General features: G+C 38.0%; 1 long non-coding RNA gene across 1 annotated transcript in view; it reads right to left on the bottom strand.

Moving 5' to 3' along the window:
- Positions 1-20,390, bottom strand: part of LOC148127554 (uncharacterized) — a 33,105-nt gene extending 12,715 nt beyond the window's left edge. The window contains exon 1 of the long non-coding RNA XR_015742985.1: positions 20,333-20,390. This is a non-coding gene — a long non-coding RNA (uncharacterized LOC148127554). The remainder of the gene's footprint in view (positions 1-20,332) is intronic.
- Between the last annotated feature and the right edge of the window lie 129 nt (positions 20,391-20,519).

Below are 20,519 nucleotides of genomic sequence, written 5' to 3' on the forward strand. Positions count from 1 at the left end.
ATGGTAGACTTTAGAAGAAACCCTCCCATACTACCACCTCTTACAATACTAGACAACACAGTATCAACAGTAGAGAATTTCAAATATCAAATTTCTAGGTTCTATTATATCACATGACCTAAAATGGATACCTAACATAAAAAAACATCATCAAAAAAGCACAACAAAGAATGTTCTTTCTGCGCCAACTCAGGAAGCTCAAACTGCTCAAGGAGCTGCTGATACAGTTCTACAGAGGAATTATTGAGTCTATCATCTGCACCTCTATAACTCTCTGGTTTGGTTCTGCAACCCAGCAGGACAGACGCAGACTTCAGAGGATAATTAGGACTGCAGAAAAAACAATTACTACCAACCTGCCTTCCATGGAGGACCTGTATACTGCATGAGTCAAAAAGAGGGCTGTGAAAATATTTACAGACGCCTCACATCCCAGACAAACTGTTTCAACTCCTTCCCTCAAAACACTATATTGCATTGCACACCAGAACAACTAGGTACAAGGACAGTTTTTTCCTGAAAGCCATCACTCTGCTAAACAAATAATTCCCTCAAAACTGTCCAACTATTTACAAAGTCTGTACTACTATTACTATTAATCTTCTCATCCCCTCCTTATCACCCATCCCCTCCCACTTGTGACTATATGACTGTACCTTTGTCGCTTGTATCCTTACGGACTATATATATGGACTATTTCCTAGTATGATTTGATTACTTATTGTATCCTATGACTATTATTAAGTGTTGTACGTTATGATTCTTGATTCTTAACGAATGTATCTTTTATGTATACAGAGAGCATTTGCACCAAGACAAATTCCTTGTGTGTCCAATCACACTTGGCCAATAAAAGAATTCTAATATAAATGCTTACTTACTATTAATGTATGCTCCCTTTTTTCCTCTTTGCTGCTCTCTATTTTTTCTGTAGCTTGTCAGGCTAATTTTGGCCAAGCCTAAAATATATCTGAGTTTGGTGCAGTGGTTAAGGCACTAGATGAGAAAGTGAGAGGCTGCAAGTTCTAAACTTATTTTAGGCATGAGGCCAGTTAGGTGACCTTGTGCCAGTTGTTCTCTTTCAACCAGAGATGGTATTCAGCAGGTTCTGACCAGTTCTGGAGAACCGGTAGCGGAAAGTTTGAGTAGTTTGGAGAACTGGCAAATACCACCTCTGACTGGCCCTGCCTCTATCTATTCTCTGCCTCCTGAGTCCCAGCTGATCGGCTGAGTTTTCTTTTGTTGCCCTGCCCAGGAGAACAGAGCTGGAAAGCAGGTTAGTGGGATGGGGAGGGAATGGGATTTTGCAGTAACCTTCCCCTGCCATGCCCACCAAGCCACACCCACCAAGCCATGCCACGCCCACAAGCCACACCTTCAGAACTGATAGTAAAACAATTTGAATCCTACCACTGCTTTCAACCCTAGGAAGGAGGCACTGGCAGACTATTTCTGAAATCATCTCAAAAAAACACCACCACCAAAACAGCAGGGATTAGTCCAGATAATCACCAAGAGTCAAGGTTGCCTCTAAATCAAATCAAGGAAGGCCTCATCTTTCCAGTATGTTCTGCCATGTCTACAGGATATTTTACAGTGGACATAGAAGGTCTACATACCTCTGTTAAAAATGACAGGGTTTGGAGATGTAAAAAAATCAGGCCAAGATAAATAACCTTTAACATAACATATAAGCTGCATAATTCAATTGAAAAACAAACTAAAATTGGTTATTGGGGAAAAATAAAAAAACTAGAAACATCACATTTTAATAGGGGTGTGTACTTTCTCTAATCACTGTATGTAATTTCTTAAAAAGTTTTTTTAAATGGCAAATGTTTACTTTACTGAGCAACTCCATTAAACTGAATGCAAACTGAATCAAGATTACTTTCCTAAAAATATTCTGCTATTCCTTTTGGTGATTATATCACGAATAGTCAAAGTGGTGACTATTATTGTTTTTAGTTAAATACTGTTCTTAAATTTTTCATGTTATTATGCTGAATACTTTTGTCACTATTATAACTGCTGACTTTTTAGATTTAAGGTACAACCTATTCATGTAAATTAAGAAAATAAATATGTGGAGTTTATTTTATTGTTACATTTACCCTATTGCTGGGTTATTTTTCTATTTGCATAGGGATTCAGCTTTTCACTGAGTAATCAGTTAACCAATACATTAAACGTCTTTTGATTGAATAAAAAGACAGTACATATTAGAAGGAAAATACCTTTAAAAGTAGTCTTAATGTAAGCATTTAGTAAGAGTTCAGATGACATGTTTGAATAGGCATTCCTTCTTTGTATCTTGTGTGTGTGTGTGTGTGTGTATACACATCAGAAATGGTATTCAGCAGGTTCTGACCAGTTCTGAAGAACCAGTAGTGGAAATTTTGAGTAGTTTGGAGAACCAGAAAATACCACTGCTAGCTGGAGAATTTACAGTATCCTTCCCCCGAGATGCCTGTCAAGCCACGCCCACAGAACCGGTAGTAAAAATTTTTGAATCCCATACAGAATCTTTTATCTTACTGTATGTATATCTTACTGTACTCTTACTGTACCATATCTGAATTTTGTAGATTTAATCAAGAATGTATGATTAGCTAAGATTTCTTGGATTACAAGACATTGCTAACTGTGATCAGTAATTTTTATGGCAGTCAGTATGCTTACACACAAGGGACTGATTGACATGGTTTTTCATAAAACAAAAAATTGTAAAAGATCGTCACCATTAGATAGAAAGCTGAAATTTGATACAGAATTCAGTACAATTCTTCTCTGAAATGAAAGTCATATAAATACCTAAAATGATTAAGATGATCCAACACCAGCTATGAAGCTGAGACTTGGTACGCTTCTAGACCAGACACCTTTACTATCAGAAAAGAAACTGGATTTAAGTTTGGAGATTTGCAGAATCATTTTATTTACATTATATAGACTTATATATGGACAGAAACAATGTTTGTTTAGTATTTTCATTTGACCAAGTTTTGCAGCACAAGTTTCAGAATAAAAATACTAATATGGAGATTTACCTATTAGTGAAAAGTAGATACAAAAATGTCTTTTGCTGAAAATAATGCACAAAAATAATGAAAATACAAGACAATCATTTGCAAAATGTGCACTAATAGGAAAAATATTAGAATATATGTAGAGAAAATATGTATATATTTTCAAACAGTTTTTCATGTAAAATTGCAAATATATCTAAGTAAGATTGAAGGAACTTGCATATTGGAAAAATAAAAAATTGAGCAACATTGCATCTGGCATTCTTTTGGCCATGTGACCAGGGGTTAGTGCTACAGCAAAACACAAAACAAGATCTATGCACAATAACATTTTAAAAATGGGTTCAAATAAAAGTGTGCAGAAATCCATTAAATACTAGCACCTTGTTTAATCTGAAGCACTGTTTTTAAATCTTGACAACTTTAAGATGCCTGGACTTCAACTCCCTGAATATTGGCTGGGGAATTCTGGGAATTGAAGCCTAGGTATCTTACACAGTTGAGAAGCACTAATTTAAAACATTTCTACTAACAATACAAGTATATTAGAACATGTACACTATAGTTTGGGGAATATCTTATGGAAATAAAACAAATCCAAAATAAACACAGCAATGCAAAACAAGATGTTTTCACTGAAGTCACCCAACTCAGATGTAGAGCTGTCTAAGAGTTAAGTGTAGATTGAGTTGTTTATATATTTTACTCCAAAAGGCCTTAAAGACAGACATGTAAAATGATTTTATCTGATAGTTACAACAGGCCCATAAAGATTATCCGGAGAAGTTATTAATTAGCTTCAGATCAACACTGGAGTTTCATTGCAGAATAAAAACTGGGATACCAATTTCTCTTGTTCAAGTTAAGTATCATTTATTCAATTTGCAATTTGGCCAAGTGAGAAACATTCAATTGCTTTATTACAATAAGCACCTGGAAAGGAAGAAGGAAAACACAGAATCAAGACCACAAACTCAGCTATCCTTCTCTTTCTAGCAGTGTGCTTTCAAACTCAGGTTAATGGGGGCCACTCAAGCCTTGCTTTCTTAGTACCATTTTGTCAGGGATTGCCCTGTATTGCAGTGGCACTTTCTGAATACATAGCATGGAAAATAAGAACTCCTGAAAACAAACCAAAAATCCATCTAGCGCTTGTCCCTTTTCTCCCAGCTATCAACCCCTGGAGAGTCACAAGAGCTACCATCAATCCCAGCTGTTCTCAAGTAACTGGCATTCAGTGGCATATTAGGGTAAATGGAAGTTTTTATATAACTGTTGACTCATCAGTCCTCCATCAATGCAACTTGGTTCATGCATTGCCTAGATGGCTAAATCATGGTGCTAAATAAACCACAATGGACTGGGCTCATCCACCACAGCCCAAAAGTAGGTAAACCACTTGTTCAATATAATGTGTAAACCTAAATTAATTAGGTTTAATCTTAGGCCACCTTGGACAAGCAAGTCATTTTTGTAAAATAATTTTACTCTGCTCTTCAGTCAAAAGGGTTCCCAGAGTTTAAAAAGATCACTTCAGAAGGAACGTGCTCAGCCATTAAATGAAATACCTTCCTTCTGTTGAGGTATTCCCATATGGAGAGTTTGAAAAGCAGACGCTTGGCAGCCACAAACCACACAGGAAGTCTGTTTAAGACTGTTAGTCCAGCAGACCCAAGGCAGCCTCCTAACCATTGGCTAGTTACACTATGGCAGTTCTACCATTCACTAGACACCCTCCTTGGCTTTCAGTTTCATGCAAGTTCACTGCAAACAAGAAACAGTCCTCGCCTTAGGCAACAGCACAATTTTCTTTTTTCTGTCACACTGGTAGATAAGTGGGGCATGATCCCAACACGCCAAATCTATGTTTGACACTAGATTGATCTGCACATCAGTATGAACTCCAATCTAAAATCACAGTTGAAAATTATTAATATAGCCATGCATATATAAAGCAAGCCTTGATTCAGAGTGTAGTAAGTTTTCTTTATTCTAGTTGCCATCAGCTAGTCTTCCAACAGACTAGCTGTAAATTCCTGCAGATCTTCTAGATTACAGCCCCACCCATCTCAAACATTTTTCATATTTGCTGAGGCTAATGGGAGATCTATTCAAAAATCTCTGGAGGGCATCATCTCAAGGAAGGCCTAGGTTAGCTTTAATATGTAGAGGAAGAATTTTGCAGTTCCCTTAATCTTTTGGGGTGGGGTAGGAATTGCCTTCAAGTCAGTGTTGAGTCCTAGTGATTGTACCTAGTTTCTAGTTGATGCTTTAACCACTACACGGAACTGCTTGAGGGGCTGCCAGAAAATTATTCAACAAAGCACCAGAGGGCAGGACAAGAAACAATGGTTGGAAACTAATCAGAAAGAAGCAACCTGTAATTAAGGAGAAATTCCCTAACAGTGAGGACAATTAACCAGTGGAACAGCTTGCCTTCAAATGTTGTGGGTGCTTCCTCATTGGAGGTTTTAAAGAAGAAACTAGAGCAGGGGGTCCCCAAACTTGGCAACTTTAAGACTGTGGACTTCAACTCCCAGAATTCTCCAGCCAGCTTTAGGATTTGTGGACTTCAACTCCCAGAATTTTCCAGCCAGGTGGAGAATTCTGGGAGTTGAAGTCCACAAATCTTAAAGTTGTCAAGTTTGGAGACCTCTGAACTAGACAGTCAGTTATCTGATATGGTATAGGTTCTCCTGCTTGAGCAGGGGGGGCTAGACTAGAAGACCTCTAAGGTCCCTTCTAGCTTATTCTATTCTATTACTATTCCATTCCCAATTCTCATTCCCATTCATTATCCAAAACGTCCCTCTTTGTTCTCTTGAACAGCTGCCCAACTGCTATTAAAGTTCTGTCCCTTTTCTTTCCAATCCAAATCAACATCTTGATATTGCGCGCGATTCTGGCTTGCCAAGCTAATGGTTGCCTTCGCGTCAGGGGTGAAGAAAAGCAGAAGCCACGAAAGCAATTTAAACGTTAAGTACGCGATGTGGGGGAGGAGCCGAACGGTTAGTTTAAAACGACTCCAATCGAAGGCGGCTCCAGGATCAGCGAAAAGCGTTTCCATTCAAAACGCCGATTGCGTTTATTGCAGTTGGAAAAGTTAGAGTGGCCTCGTCCCTGCCGCCTTCAGCCGTGTAGTGCGCCAGCAATTTTTTTTTTAAAAAAGAGCTCCTCCTCCTCCTTTCGACGCTTCAAAGCATGCAAACAAATGCGCACTGCAAACGCAAGACGAATCCGTAAAATGAAATGGTCTCGAAAAGCTTGTCTTCCGCAGGAATGTAAAGCAAATATTTTAAACGCAACGCATTACAGAACGGCATGATGATTATTATTTTTGCTTGCGGTTGTGGGTCCGCAATTCGCAGCTCGCCCTTTACGCAAGTTTTGCAATTAAGGCAGTCGTGAAAGGACGAGCAACTCTCCCATTTAACAAAGGCAATCTTTTAGAATAATGATTTATAAAAAAATAGCCACGCATTCTGGGCGATAAAAATGCGGCTGTTACACCGACGGCTCTGAAAAGTCAGCAGCAAATTGCACAGTCAAGATGAATTAAATGGGAATTTAGAAATACCAAGATCCGGCAGCTTAAGCAAAAAAAAAGGGGGGGGATGTGTTTGCGCGCGAGAAAGATCTGAGAAGGAGGAAAATAAGGAAAGTGAAGGAGAAATTGGGCTGGGGGGGGGGGGAGAGAATGACAGAAGTGTTGATTTATTGCGGAAGCCGCTGGTCATTTCCATATATTGAAATGCGCCCAAGCGGCCAGCAAGGCAATTTTCTTGCAGGAGTTGCTATTGCAGCCGCCTCCACCGCTGCGCTCGGCCAGGGTGACTCCCACGTGACATCGCATTCCTCTCTCTCTCTCTCTCTCTCTACCCCCCTTATCTCCTTTCTTCTACTACATCTTTACACTACTATTTCCCAGGAGGAAATGTGGTGTGGGAGTAGTGTTTCACGTGCGGACGAAGGAGTGAGGCCGGCCTGGTCTCGGAAAGGAGGGCGAAGGCTAAATGGCGGAGACAGGTGGGCTCTCCACGAAAGCCGCTTGTAAATTTCTTCCCACCTTCCTTCGCCCGTCCTCCTTTGTGTCTTCCTCACAGAGAAATCTAGAGGTTGTTTAGCCCCAGCTTACCCGCCTTTCTTCGGAAGGAAGCCCTTCAGAAGTCGCTGCCATTTGTCCTTGGGCGGAGGGCGCCTTTAGGCTGGCGCAGTGGGTTTACTCGGGAGTAAATCTTAGCGAACGTTGCCGATTGCTTCTTCCAGAAAGAGGGCGCCCGCTTTTTTTTAAGGGCAGATCCCCGAGTAAGGACGGCTGCGATCTTCCTTGCGTGTTCCCTCGGGAGTAAGGCTGGGTTTGCTTTCAAATAGGCAAGGGCGCATTTCATTTGGGGACAGGATCGGGAGCCGGACGTTTTGTTTCTGAGCAGGGTGCGAGGTTATCTCTTTTAAAGGCCGCCCGCTACTCGCGAATAGCTTCTGTTCTCGTTCTCATCCCTCCTAAATGAGAGTGCAGCTGTATGGGGATGATTTTTAATCATGTTATACAGAATATTTTGGGACTTAGGTTATTTCTTTTTAAGAATACCTTTTCCGAGTAGTTGCAGATAAACTCCGGGGTCTGACGTTGTATTCTTACTCTTGTGTGGCAGTGAAAATGCAACAGGAATTGTTCAAACTTATTTAGCAGTATCAAGTGTTTTTATGTCTTCCTTTTAGAGTCCAGGAGAGTTACAATTTTAGAAATTTATTTTTAACGTTCTTTTATTGTAGATTCAGTATTAAAATTTTATTTACATGGATGTCCGGCTTTCTGTGTGTCTACTTCAAAGTAAAGCCCACTGAATTCAATGGCTTTTATTCCCAGGTAAGTGTAAATAGGTTTCCATCCTGTTGATGGCTTCTCTGCCCAAGTTTACCTGGGATTCAGCCCAGCTGAAGTTCTGCATAAGATATTCTATTTGTCTTCAACTGAAATCCTAAACACCTAACATAGAGGGCCTGGTTTTAAAGAAAGTACATTTCTTTTGCATACTTGTTTGAGGACAAGCCAGGTTATCTTGAAGACTTCCTTTTGAAACTGCAGTCCTGTTGGCAAGTTGATAATAAACATTTGCATTGAAACAAGACTTTTAGCAGATTGAGCCCACATCAAATTAGGCTGCATACATAATTTGCATTTTTTTTAAAAAAAAATTTTTCAACTGGGTTCACAGTTTTCTTATCATTTCCTGTTCTTAAAACAAGTAAACAAGCAAGCAGCATTTCTAAGAACAAAGTACAATGGTGGAATTATATCAAACAACCTTTAAGATGGGATGAATGCAATAAAATGCAATGCAGTTTGCTGGACAGTAGTGAATTCTGCCTGCCAAAAAGCTTTTTGCTATTTGTTCCCGAGTGGTGATGGGGTGGAAGTATATAATGAATAGCTTATAATACAGAATCCTATAGGGAGACTTGGGGGGGATTGTAGGAGGAAGGAATGGTAGAAAGGAAGATTTCTCAGAGGTGAGGGGGGAATCACATCACAAGTAGATTTATGGTTGCATAAGAAACTCAATCATTTCCATATATTGAAATGTGTTCTTTGCACGCATTGCCCGAGCCTGTGGATAAAAAAGAAAGGGGAGAGGGAGGGAATAAAGGGGGGGGAGGGTGCATTGGATTCTGCCTTGATCAATGTTGACTGTGAAGCCAGGAGAAGGAGGAGGAGGCGGCTGCGGCCTGGGGGAAGAAATACCCTAGGCTTGCACCAGATGGAACAGGGTCTAGAGGCAAAGGTCAAGGTTAGCTCAGGCTGCTATTGAATCTGTGGCTGCCTCAAAGATAGCTCTTTGCCTTGGAGGCACCCACTGGGGCTTCTCAAAATCAAATCTAATAGAAAAAGCAGCCTGAGAATGAAATCACTTCATCTGAATGCTAAAATTGTTATTTGGCTACATTAAAGAGACAGAATGAGAGGGGAAGGATGGAGGGAGAGACCATTCACATCTCTAGCAGTGTGCCTGGAAAAAAAAGGATTCACTTGTGTGCACATGCTCACACTTGCACACACATACACTGAATATGTTGATGGCATCTGAAAGTTGCAAGAATGACAAAGAAGGGTGTGTTTTATATATAGATAGATCGGATTTAAGATGCTTAGGAAACAAAAATTGTATGAAGTACCTGTACAATTCAGTTCTGTTACAATCCACAATGAATTGGATTCCTCTTAGGCACCAATTACCAGTTGGACATTTTAGATTGGATTAGGTCTGAAAGATTTAGTAACTGCAATAGGTTGAGCACATAATACCTTCAAATACATAGAACTGAAGAATTTTATTTTTATACTAACATCTGATAGGGGAAAAAAAGACTTCTTTGCTCATGAGAAGTTTTCTTTACACTGTTTTAGCTGCAGATACTACATTTTTGCACAAGTTTGGGTTTGAGAATTCCAAAGGAACCTGTTACATCATGGCATGACTTCTTTCATGAACATTTGTGAGTTGCTGCTAGAAAATATGATTCATTATTGATTTGTTCATATACCCATTTATGCACATTAAAAGTCTGCACATGTCAATTCAAAAACATATCCATTGAGTTTTGCAAGGCTTTTAGATTAGCTTCATGCTTTTATTTACTATATTTACTTCTCACATTTCATTTGGAATTTCTAGACCATGCTATGCCATAATGTTTGGGTCTCTCTTGTCACAGTGTGTAAACTCAGCTAGTATGGTGTGTAAACAGTGATTAAATGTTTAGTGTAAGATATCGAACAAGCGAAGTGAGGTTTAGGCAACAACCAATGATTAAAAGGCTTGTAACCTAACATGTGAATCCAGTTTTATTCCAAGGTAAGAGGAAGCCAGGTCACAATCTTCATTAAAATTCATACCAATAAATAAATCAACCAGAACGTTTTTAATTAGATGACAGCCTTTAGATGGCTTGTGCAGGCTGGTTTCCTTTTATGGCATACATACGGATTTTCATCTTTTGCAATATGACTCAGGTTTGTGAAAGAATTGCATCACTAGAATGCAGTACATTTCCTTGTTCTGCCTCTTCCTTTTAGAATTTGCAAGCAGACCCCATTTTTAATACCATTTGCCCATGAATAAATGTACAGATGCAAATGCACAGATCAACAACTACCATGATTTACATTAAACATATTTTTAAATTCCCAGGCCAGATACAATTCCAAAGGACTTCTAGCCATTCTGAGATCAAATGCCAGCCATGCTAGGTTAGACTTGAGGACTGCATAATAGGGGTTAATGAAATTGGAATTAAATGATCATCCTAGCTGCATAGAACTGCTGAGATGTTTTAATATGCAGCCCTTACTGACAGCTCACAGATGCAGATAATATCAAGCCACCTCTAGATTGAATACTGTATGCAATTCTGAAAAGTGAGGGACAGGATGTAGGTGGCATTACTTTGGAGAGAGAGAAAGGTTGAGAATTCTAACTTGCAATGTCTTTTTTTCTCTTAATTGTTGCTTGCACTCAAACTTGGGGTAGGGATGGAAAAATGAAGGTAGGAGATCCACCTAGAATATAGGTATGAGAGCAATCATGTTTTGTTTGCCCTGATGGATTTTATTTTGCCATTCCACTTTAAATATTTTGGAAAACTTATGTTTTTAATTGTTAACTATTTTTGATGAATTTACTAAGTTACTTTTTCTCACATGGTTATTTCCAAAGTGTGCTTCTGCTTTACTTGGTTTACTTGGTTCTAAATAAGAAATGAAGCTAAAACAGTGCAGCTATTCACATATTCAAAAGTGGTAAAAACCAAAACAAAACCAGTTCATATAACTTTAGTTGCACAATCGTTATACTGCATATTGGTGTTTATTTACTGGTCTTCAATAATCATGCGTCTCTGGGCAGAATACATTGATCCTAATTAAAATGTATAAAAGCCAATAGGAGGGAAAGCACAATAAACCAGGAAATAATAATAATAATTTGCTGTAGGAATGGCAATAAATACTGCATAAAACCTGCAATAAAAATAGCAATAAATAACAGTGAAAAGACCAGATTTTTTTGGAATGGGGTGAACATTCCATAGATCTTGGACTTTATTCCAAGAGCAGTTCTACTTTGGAGAAGTTGTTGACAGTTTTTGTCCAGGTCTTATAAACACACAGTTTTGGCTACACTGAATATTCTTGAAGAATCTATTTGAATGCCTGAACCAATAGAACATCCTTCCGCAGGACTTCCATAATACTTGGAGAATGTATCTATGAGATAATTCTTAACATATGATACAATAATTTAATAGTACATTCTCTCTGGCTTTGGGATGGTAAAGCCCTAAAAAGCCATATAAAAATACTTGAAATGTATCACTTGGTGAGTACCATCTTAGAAGTTACATGAAAAAATGCCAGTTTTGAGAAGGCATAAAAAGAAATATGCACCTATTGTTCCATGGAAATGATAATTGTAGATATGTACAATTATATGCCAGTTGTCTGCTCAATGGTATTTCAATTTACTGCCCCTTTTATTTTTAGTGGTCCTTGCTTGAATCCAAAGGTGTATCACATGAAAACCAAATACTGTATTCGGAATGATTCTCATGCCGCCTTCAAAAAAATGCCTTTTTATAGAAAAATGTTTTTAACAGTGGTAGATATCAAGGAAGATCCAGAATTGTGAAGTCTTTCAACCTTATCCATCACTCAGAAAGCAAGCTAGGTCTATGTATATGTTAAGATATTATGTGGCTTGTTTAGTTTTGGTTTGTAACTGGTTTGTGGCTTACTATGCAGATTATTATTGTGCAGTTCCAGCCAGCTGTGGTTTATCCAGACCAGGGTTAAGCAAACAACAGTGAACGAGGCAATATATACATTTGAAGAGTAAAAAAACTCAGAATTTTCAGTGTTTATTGTTACCTTTGTCCCATGCGCGCCTGTGCTCTTAGTAGGGAGTTTAGAAGTTAAATATTTAAGCATCATATAATGTCATTCTCTTTCCATCCTTTTCTTCCCAGTCTTGTTCATAGCTGTAATGTTGATTTTTTTTTTAAAAAAAGAAAGCTACACACACACAAAATAATCCTAGATGGGTGTGTAAAATGACATGATAGACTGACCTATAACAATTTTTATTATTTGATAAAGAGGAGGATGCCTCCTGATCTATTAGACGTTGTTGTCATGTTAATACATTTCAGGCAATTTTTAAAATGGATATTATGTCTTCAATAGACCGTCAAGGGTGTGAATGATATTGTGATACTTTGATGTGTGGTGAGCTCTGCACTATAGAGCATCAGAGACAAAAGTTATTGCAAATCTGCTTATATTCTTTACTCTTAGATAAGATTGCTGTGTAAATGCTGCATGTCCCTACCTCCTCCAATCTTTGGGAATAATGACCTGCAAAATTTAATTTTGACAAACAAACTTCTATTAATGGCTCGCCAGAGGAAAGCAGAGAAAGGGAATGGCTCAGAATTTTTGTCTCTTGTTTATATTCTGTCTTTCCAATATGCACATCATTAGGGCAACAAACAGAAGTGTTATTTAAATTTCTCGCTAATACAAGAGCAAATGACCAAAATCAACCAATCCAGTCTTGGGCTATAAAAATAAAAAGATATAGCCTTTAATTTGTTTTAGCAGTAATGAGATTATGGCGCCATGGGCAAATACAGCTAGATTTTTACGAGCAGGTATATTAGAGAGAGAGAGAGAGAGAGAGAAAGAAAGAAAAATAGTGAGATGAAGGGAAGAAGTTTTATTTCTTGTAGGGCTGGACAGCCAGGACAACCTTAAAGGTGACTAGGTTAAAATGCAATTATATTGGCTGAACCTGTAATTTAAAGGCAATCATAATATGTGATAGATCTTTCCTGGGGATCTGAATATAGTGACTTGGTTTTTTTTTTTAATAAATGAAAATGAAAATTAGCTTGTAAATAAATTTGTAACATAGAGAATGGATAGATTAAATAAGGGCTTTTAGTTGCCTCACATAACTTCATATTACGTAGAGACGTCCTTCTGGTAAATTTCTCTGTACTTTTTCACTTCCCTAGAATTTTGGTCTAAGCCAATTTTTATACTTATGTTCTGTTCCTTCTGAAAATAACATTTTGTGACAAAAATACTGATGGATCTTAGATTTGAAAGAGGTTTTTTCACATAACGCTTTGCCTCCTCTTCCATGGACAGCTTGTGAATACAGCAGGGGGCACCACTGACATATAAATTACTCAGAATGGAAGTGCTTTGGCTGGCATCCTTCTACTTGAAGGCGGAACCATTGAAACCAGTTATCTCTCGGTGATTTGCATATTTATGGGGCCTCCTGCAGTTTTCCGTGATTGCTTTACAGTCAGGAAAGGTAACTGCAAAATATAGATCCTCTGCTTTAAAGGAAAAAAAATGAAGAGATCATACCCGAGCAGTTGCTCAAATACATTGCTAATCTTTGTAAAACCTGCGCCATGAAATTTATTTACCAAGCATCTCCCTCTGCTCCGTTTTACATTAGAAGTTGCAGTAGATAAGAGCCGAGCAACTCGAAGTGCATGATTTTTGCCAAAAGTGTCATGCAACAAACGCCAAGAATTTCCAAGACGATAATTAGCCCAGTCACATTCCATATGCGTATAAATGTTAAAGAGGTTGCAGTCCCAGAAGAAAAGAAATGGCATATGACAGAGATGCCTCACTGGGGTTGTGCTGTTTGCGTTTAGCTACAGCGTTCAACAAGATAGAAATTCTAATCTGCCACGTGCATGAAGATTTCTCAAATTCAGTAGAATTTCTCCTTTACTCAGAGCAAATCTTCAATTCTGTCCTCTTTATCCCTTTAAAGTGTAGGATTCAGATTTTATTCTAACTGGAAAAGACAAGATCCAAAATGCAGTTTTCCCTCAGTGATTCCCACAATGCTGGGGAGGGGATGACAGGCCAAAGACAGGGTGTCCAAGTCCTACTTAGTCCAGGAGAGGCAGTTGAACTATGCTAAATGCAGCATGTTGCACAGGGATGAGAAGCTGCATTTGTGGAAATTTCATACGATCTGGGCATCTATAACTCTTATTTTTTTTTCTATACAAATCTGTAATAGTAACTCAGTTTAGTTTTACCTGCAGATTGAAAGCAAGCTGCAAGAAGGGCTACAGACCCAAGTACTGGAAAGAATAATTTAGGCCCATTGATCACCCACATGTATCCTCTTTGCCCTTTGGAGCTTTTTTAAAAAGAGCCATTACATTTTGTCCCTGATCTCACTCCCTTTTTCAAAGGAAAAATTGAGCTTTTTTAAAAAAATGGAAGTGGTTTGTTTGGCCATTTGACAACTTTAAGGTATGTGGTCTTTCAATTGTGAGTTCTTGAGTTGAAGCCCACACGTCTTAATGAAACTACAGACACAGATTTTAGCAGGATGTATTCACTAAGCCATAATGAGGACTGTTGGTTTTGGCTTACCAAATTATGCAAATCTGCTTACTGTGATTTGAAAAATGTGTTGTGTACTTACACACATATCTGGAAGCACTCAGCTTCCTTGAATAAAGAAAAGTTACATAGGTGCAGTTCTTAGTAAGCAAAGTTAGACCCTCCTTGTCTCTATAAACAGATTAGCTTCAATTTCTAAATGTACAAAATGTAATCTAAATGTATTGTTGTTTGAGAAAGTCTGGATTACTCCCTTGACCTGACAATCCTCTTCTACCAGTCATTTTTCAGGCAAGAAGCACTTAGGAAGTAAATCTGTTCTTCGAGAACATTGGAAATTGGGAGGATTACTTGAAGAAAAATGTGATTTTGCTGAGCAACTGCTACTAAAAAATGTTTCTTGGACACTGGAGAAACAATAAAATCCTGAATATTGTAATACCTTTGATGAAATGAATGAACCAGTCATACCTTAAGATTATTGTAGAACTGAAAGGGTGGGGTTTGAGATAAAATCTAATAAATGGAGAGATTACGAGGAAAGATTACATTACATTGGGCAATCCATAGAGCTCTAGACATTGAAGAACTACAGCTCCTAATGTCATACTTGGTTTTATTAACAAAACTTCCTACAGTTAATAGATTTCTCCTAATGTCAATAACTTCCATATCAGTTTAATGTTATTCACTGGTGTGACAGAGGAGTACAAATTAAATAAAATCTGAACATAATTCATCAGTCATATATAATGATCCATAAATGGATTTATAAACCTATTTTTGCAATGATTTTAGAGCTAGTTTTAAGAAGTTACTTGATTCTAACAGGTTGCATGTTTGCGCCATTTCATTTTTATTTGTTTTCTTGTTTAATTTATATGGCTACCCATCTCAAATGTATGGCCCTTGTTAGCTAACATGATGTTGTAAGCTGCCCAAAGCCGCCATTCAACAAGATGGGCAGAAAACAAACTTAATAAATAAACACAGAAATAAAATAAACATAATTTAAAATTATTTAAAAATAAATAAAAACTAATATTCAAAGACATTTCAATAAAAAAGTAAAAGCAAGTGTACCTAGTAGCTTCAGACTGCTGCACAGATCTGAGAAAAGGTGCTCTATGGTTAGAGACTGAACAATTTTTCACAACTGTTGAGTGCCAGGAGTATCAAGAATTTTGATATTAAGGCTTTTCCGCACTGCCGCCTTAAGCTGCTTGTCTCCCATGCATAAACTGATGAAAATGAGGTTGGCTTAAGAAATCTCTTTCTGGATTTCAAACTCTGCCTCAGCTTTGGCCAAAGTGAAAGCCTGATGTTCTCTCTTCAAAACAGCCTTCAGGCTGCCATTACTGTAGCTTCTGGTTTTTTAAAAACATTCTTCTGGAAGGTTAAAAAGGATAAAAATACTTCTGTTTTACTCTTTGTCATTTTTTTAAAAAAGTACATCCTTGTTCCATCAGTGAACTTGTACAAAACAAGAAAAGCCCAGTTCTTAATTGTTCCACTTGTGAACTTGTTAAAAAAAAGTCACTGCAGAGGCAGTGACCATTGAGAGGAGGGGACAGGAAGTACCTTTCCTGCCAACAGCTGGCATGGAAAGGTATGCCTCCAGTGAAATGAAGCATTACCTGAGTTTGCATAAGCAAGTAGAAGATAGTGCTATGCATTCCTGCTTTTAAGAAATGGTCAGTGGCCCACTCTTGGGTGAGGCAAGTTGGTTATGTGCATCAGGCCTTTGACTTAGGAAAATTTGCATTAGGTTTTCAGCCCTGCAGCCCAGTGAATAAACAGCCTCACAGGGATGTATTGAAGATAATGCACAATTTTGCTTTTGTTGAAGGAGTCCTTTAAGGATTGATAATCTAGTTATTTTTAGAATGGCTAATTAAAAAAAAAACCTGGATTTAAATGTGGATGGGGTACAGGGAATTGATTGGTTATATGATTCTTAACTATGAGGAGTCCTTGGTGCTCCCTTGAGCTGGGTTGTTCCCTTGCAGATGTTCATTACCCAAACTAGGTAACATCATCTGCATTGATGATGTTACCCAGCTCAAAGAGGACCTAGAAACCTGAGCAACAAATGTTCTCCTTTATTAGATTCTTAAAATTGATGTCCAGGTTGGGAATATTTACTAGTTGCATTTTGACTTATGACACATAGAAAATAGTTGTTGACTGAAAAAAACTTCAGTAATTCCCATTCATCAGGCAAAGGACAAGCTATGATACTCCACACTTTGCTAAACTACAGTTCCTGGTGTTTTTAAGGAGTACAGCCAAGAGAAGGACTCTCATCCAACATCTGCAGTACCACAATCAACTGTTTCTTATTTTACATCACACTCTTTAGCTATATGGAGAAGTTAACAGCATTCTACAATTGAAAGTTTCTGTGGCAATTTCTGTCAGACTGAAATGTAATTAAATATATAAGCAAGTTGGATTTCCCCCCTCAATTGCCAATACTAAGAACCAGAAGCTGCCTGAATACTTTGGGTATAGTTTCAGGAGCCTTATTAGGTATGATGAGAATTGTAGGCAAAAACCTCTGAATGGAGCCAACTTAAGCCTGAAACAACTCCTATATCATAAAAGTTTTTTTACTAGCACTTTTAATTGTAATACATGTATGTCAGCATTCTTCTCAAATACACAGGTAAAGGCTTAACCCAGTTCATTAAAAACCCCTTTTTGAAAGAATTTGGATATATAGCTGTTTCATAAAGGCAGCTAAGCATATTCTTCCATTATAAATGCAATTGCACTAGTTTTTATAATGCTGGTGCACAGTTGTTGCAGGAACAAATACTTAGGGAGAATTCTAAATCTCTGTTTGAATATGTTGAGGTCAACATTATCACCCTGAGTTTCAATTTGATATTGAGGTAATGAAAACAATATTCTTTAAGATAGATTTCATGGAAGCACAAACAGGCAGTTCCAAGTGTTGAATCAGAGATCTGTCTGATGTGTGACCCATCAAGCTAAATGTAACTTCATCATGCAGGACAAAGCAAGTGAGTGAATAAATACATGGTCTGAATTAAGCTCCTGGCAAGCTACTATCCATGGCTGGGAGGCTACATTTAGCTTGGTGATTCTGTTATGCAAATGTATTAGATATTATGCTGTTTTTTAAATTTATTGTGTTACAATAGTGTAGTATAAATAGGCAACATGGTGTTTTCCACAGGTTTTGAACTACATTTCTTAACAGTTACTGATAGGGATCAAAGGATATGCCTGGAGAGCAGAACAATTTTGTAAGACATAAGGTGGAAAACCCTATACACAATCCCTCTCAGGGATAAAACTCAAGGGTTTTAGCCATTATCTCTTAGCTCAATCTACTTTACAAGCACATTATGGGGACATAGTGGGTAAGACACAACCCTCCCCCCCCCAAATAAATGCTTGGGTGGCAGCACTGCATTAGAATGTTGGAGTTTGTGTTGGTGTGGGTATTGTACTTTTTAAATTTAGAATTAACACTGCCCAGGAATCAGAGTTGGAAAAGTCAGTTAATGTTTCAGGGCATGTCAAATTTTTCAACTTTCAATTTCCAAACATTAGGGCTACTTAAAAGCTGTGACATGCCTTGGGGATTTTAAAGATTTGCTTACTTTAACATAATTTAGATGTGCTTGATAAGTAACTACATAAATATTGTAAGTTTTTAACATTTTGTTTGTTTCATTGGTCCAAACTCCAATCTCCATCTGAAGAAATGCAATCAAGGGGATCTCCTCATCTTCCTTAGTAGAATAGAATACTTTATTGGCCAAGTGTGATTGGACACACAAGGAATTTGTCTTGGTGCAAATGCTCTCAGTGATCATAAGGTACATGTAATGGGTTCCATTGACAAATTACTTAATAGGTGGTTTTTCTTAATGCTTAACAAGAATCTGCCTTCCAGAAACAAGACTACAATTCTGTGCCTGGTTCCCTGGGACAATATAAAGATTGGCCTTCTTTTGGGTGATAACAGTTACTTGAAAAGTGGAATTGGATTTCCCTCAGTCAGCTGTTTTTCCTGAAGCTCCTGGACCTAAGCAAATGCAAAATTGGGAAGCTTTTCAACTTGAATTCCTGAGATGAAGGACAAGATGGTGTTGTGCCTCCCTCTTGTGGAAGAGCTGATTGAACTGGCAAATGAATTGCTGATAATGGGTCAGCTTCTGACCCATTACTTTTAAAGCAGTTTTGTATTTCAGGTGACATTGAGCAGCAAACCTGTCACACTGTTCTCTTTTCAATGCTATCTCAAAAAACAAACTCTCTCTCCTTGATTCAAGTTGTAAGGTAGCTCTTTATCTAATTTTTTAAACGATTTGTCAAAAATCTGGTTCACATGATTTTCAGATCTGAAATATACTTTGGATTTTGCATGTTGTAGAAACTTAGCTGTTGTAATCCAGGGTTTATGATTTAACATGCTGTGTGCATCCTTATGGTTTACTCAATAATTGGATTAAGCCAACCATACTTTAGCATGTTGTCTGAACTGATCTCACAATAGCTCAGTAAAGGAGCACTTGTTTGTATTTTGAAATTCAGTGAGTCTAATCTCCAGTGAAAGGATCAAGTGGCAAGGACCTTTTCTTATCTGCTATTTATACCTGCACAGATCATCCTATATGACATCCAGCTACTCTTTGATCATTGTATGCTGGCCTTATATATGACCCTGAAAAAAACCAATAACTTCATTTATTTATTATGGTATTTATAACTGCTGATAACTTCATATTCCAGAATATAACTTGTTTTTCCTGTTTAAGCTTTTAAAGGGTCATGCTGGATAAAAATTTCATTATGCTTTCTCAAAATGTGCTGAAAGTTTTTTTAAGAATATAAAAGTATAGTCCATTAAAAAATGTAATTGCACAAAAGTTGCCATGGAAGTTGTACTTGTGATGTTTGATTTTTGATGGTTCCTTCAGTGCAATTCATTAGCTATAGATCAGGGCTGTCAAACTCCAGGCCTGCGAGCCAGATGCGTCACGTGCTGGCCACCCATGCCTGGTTTAGTGAAGGGGGGAGAAGTCCAGATACGTCACATGACACTGCTGTGATGACGTGAGTTTGACACCCCAGCTATAGATAAACCAGCTTCAGAAGCAGTTTTCATGGCAAACCCCACAAGGATAGGCAGTTTGAACCAGTGGGGCTGTTCCTTAAGTATAGCTATGCAGTGATGGGGTTCTAATTTTTTTACTACCGGTTCTGTGGGCATGGCTTGGTGGGTGTAGCAGGGGAAAGATACTGTAAAATCTCCAGTCAGAGGTGGTATTTGCCGGTTCTCCAAACTACTCAAAATTTTTATTACTGAATCTCCAGAACTAGTAAGAACCTGCTGAATACCACCTCTGTAGCTATGTAGTATGAAGGAATATATATTCTTTCAATCTAGAGTTGTAGGCCAACTGGCTTCAAGTCCTAAACCCCAGAACCTTTTCCTGTCAGCTTGTGTCAGGCTGGAAAGTGTTACAGTGTAAGTCCTAATATGGCTAAAGTGGAATTGGAACATCAGAAAATCATTAGGTTGGAGATGTTCGCTTTCCACTGGAAGAAGGGTCTAGGAGAACTCAAACAGCAGCCAACTTGCCAGTGGCCAACTTAGGAGGAAGTCTCCATTTGAAATCAAATAGATCTTCTTCTTCCCACACAGAAAGATGCTGTCTGGATCAGATTTGAATACTGCAAACTTTAGCAAAGTCTTACTGAATTTAGCGAAATTTCCAGTACGATCAATGACTGATTGCAATAGGAAATCAACAATAAATATAGGTCTGTATGTTTCATCATGTTTATCCTAAAATAAGCTTCCCTGGGGTTGGCTTACCTTCAAGCAAGGCCTTAAGAATTTCATGCTGCAGCTTTTAACATCCTGATGGGTTCATAAACAGGGCAAAAGAACCAGTTTGAAATTGCCATGTGCAAAAAACCCACACAGGCAAGTCACCAAAATATAAAGTTACATCAAACAGCACTCCTTACTACCGACACTGATGTTACCTAGTTAGGGTAAT

The sequence above is a fragment of the Pseudonaja textilis genome, chromosome 1 (assembly GCF_049901715.1).
Source record: "Pseudonaja textilis isolate UNSWEBS1 chromosome 1, rPseTex1.2, whole genome shotgun sequence".
NCBI lineage: Eukaryota > Metazoa > Chordata > Lepidosauria > Squamata > Elapidae > Pseudonaja > Pseudonaja textilis.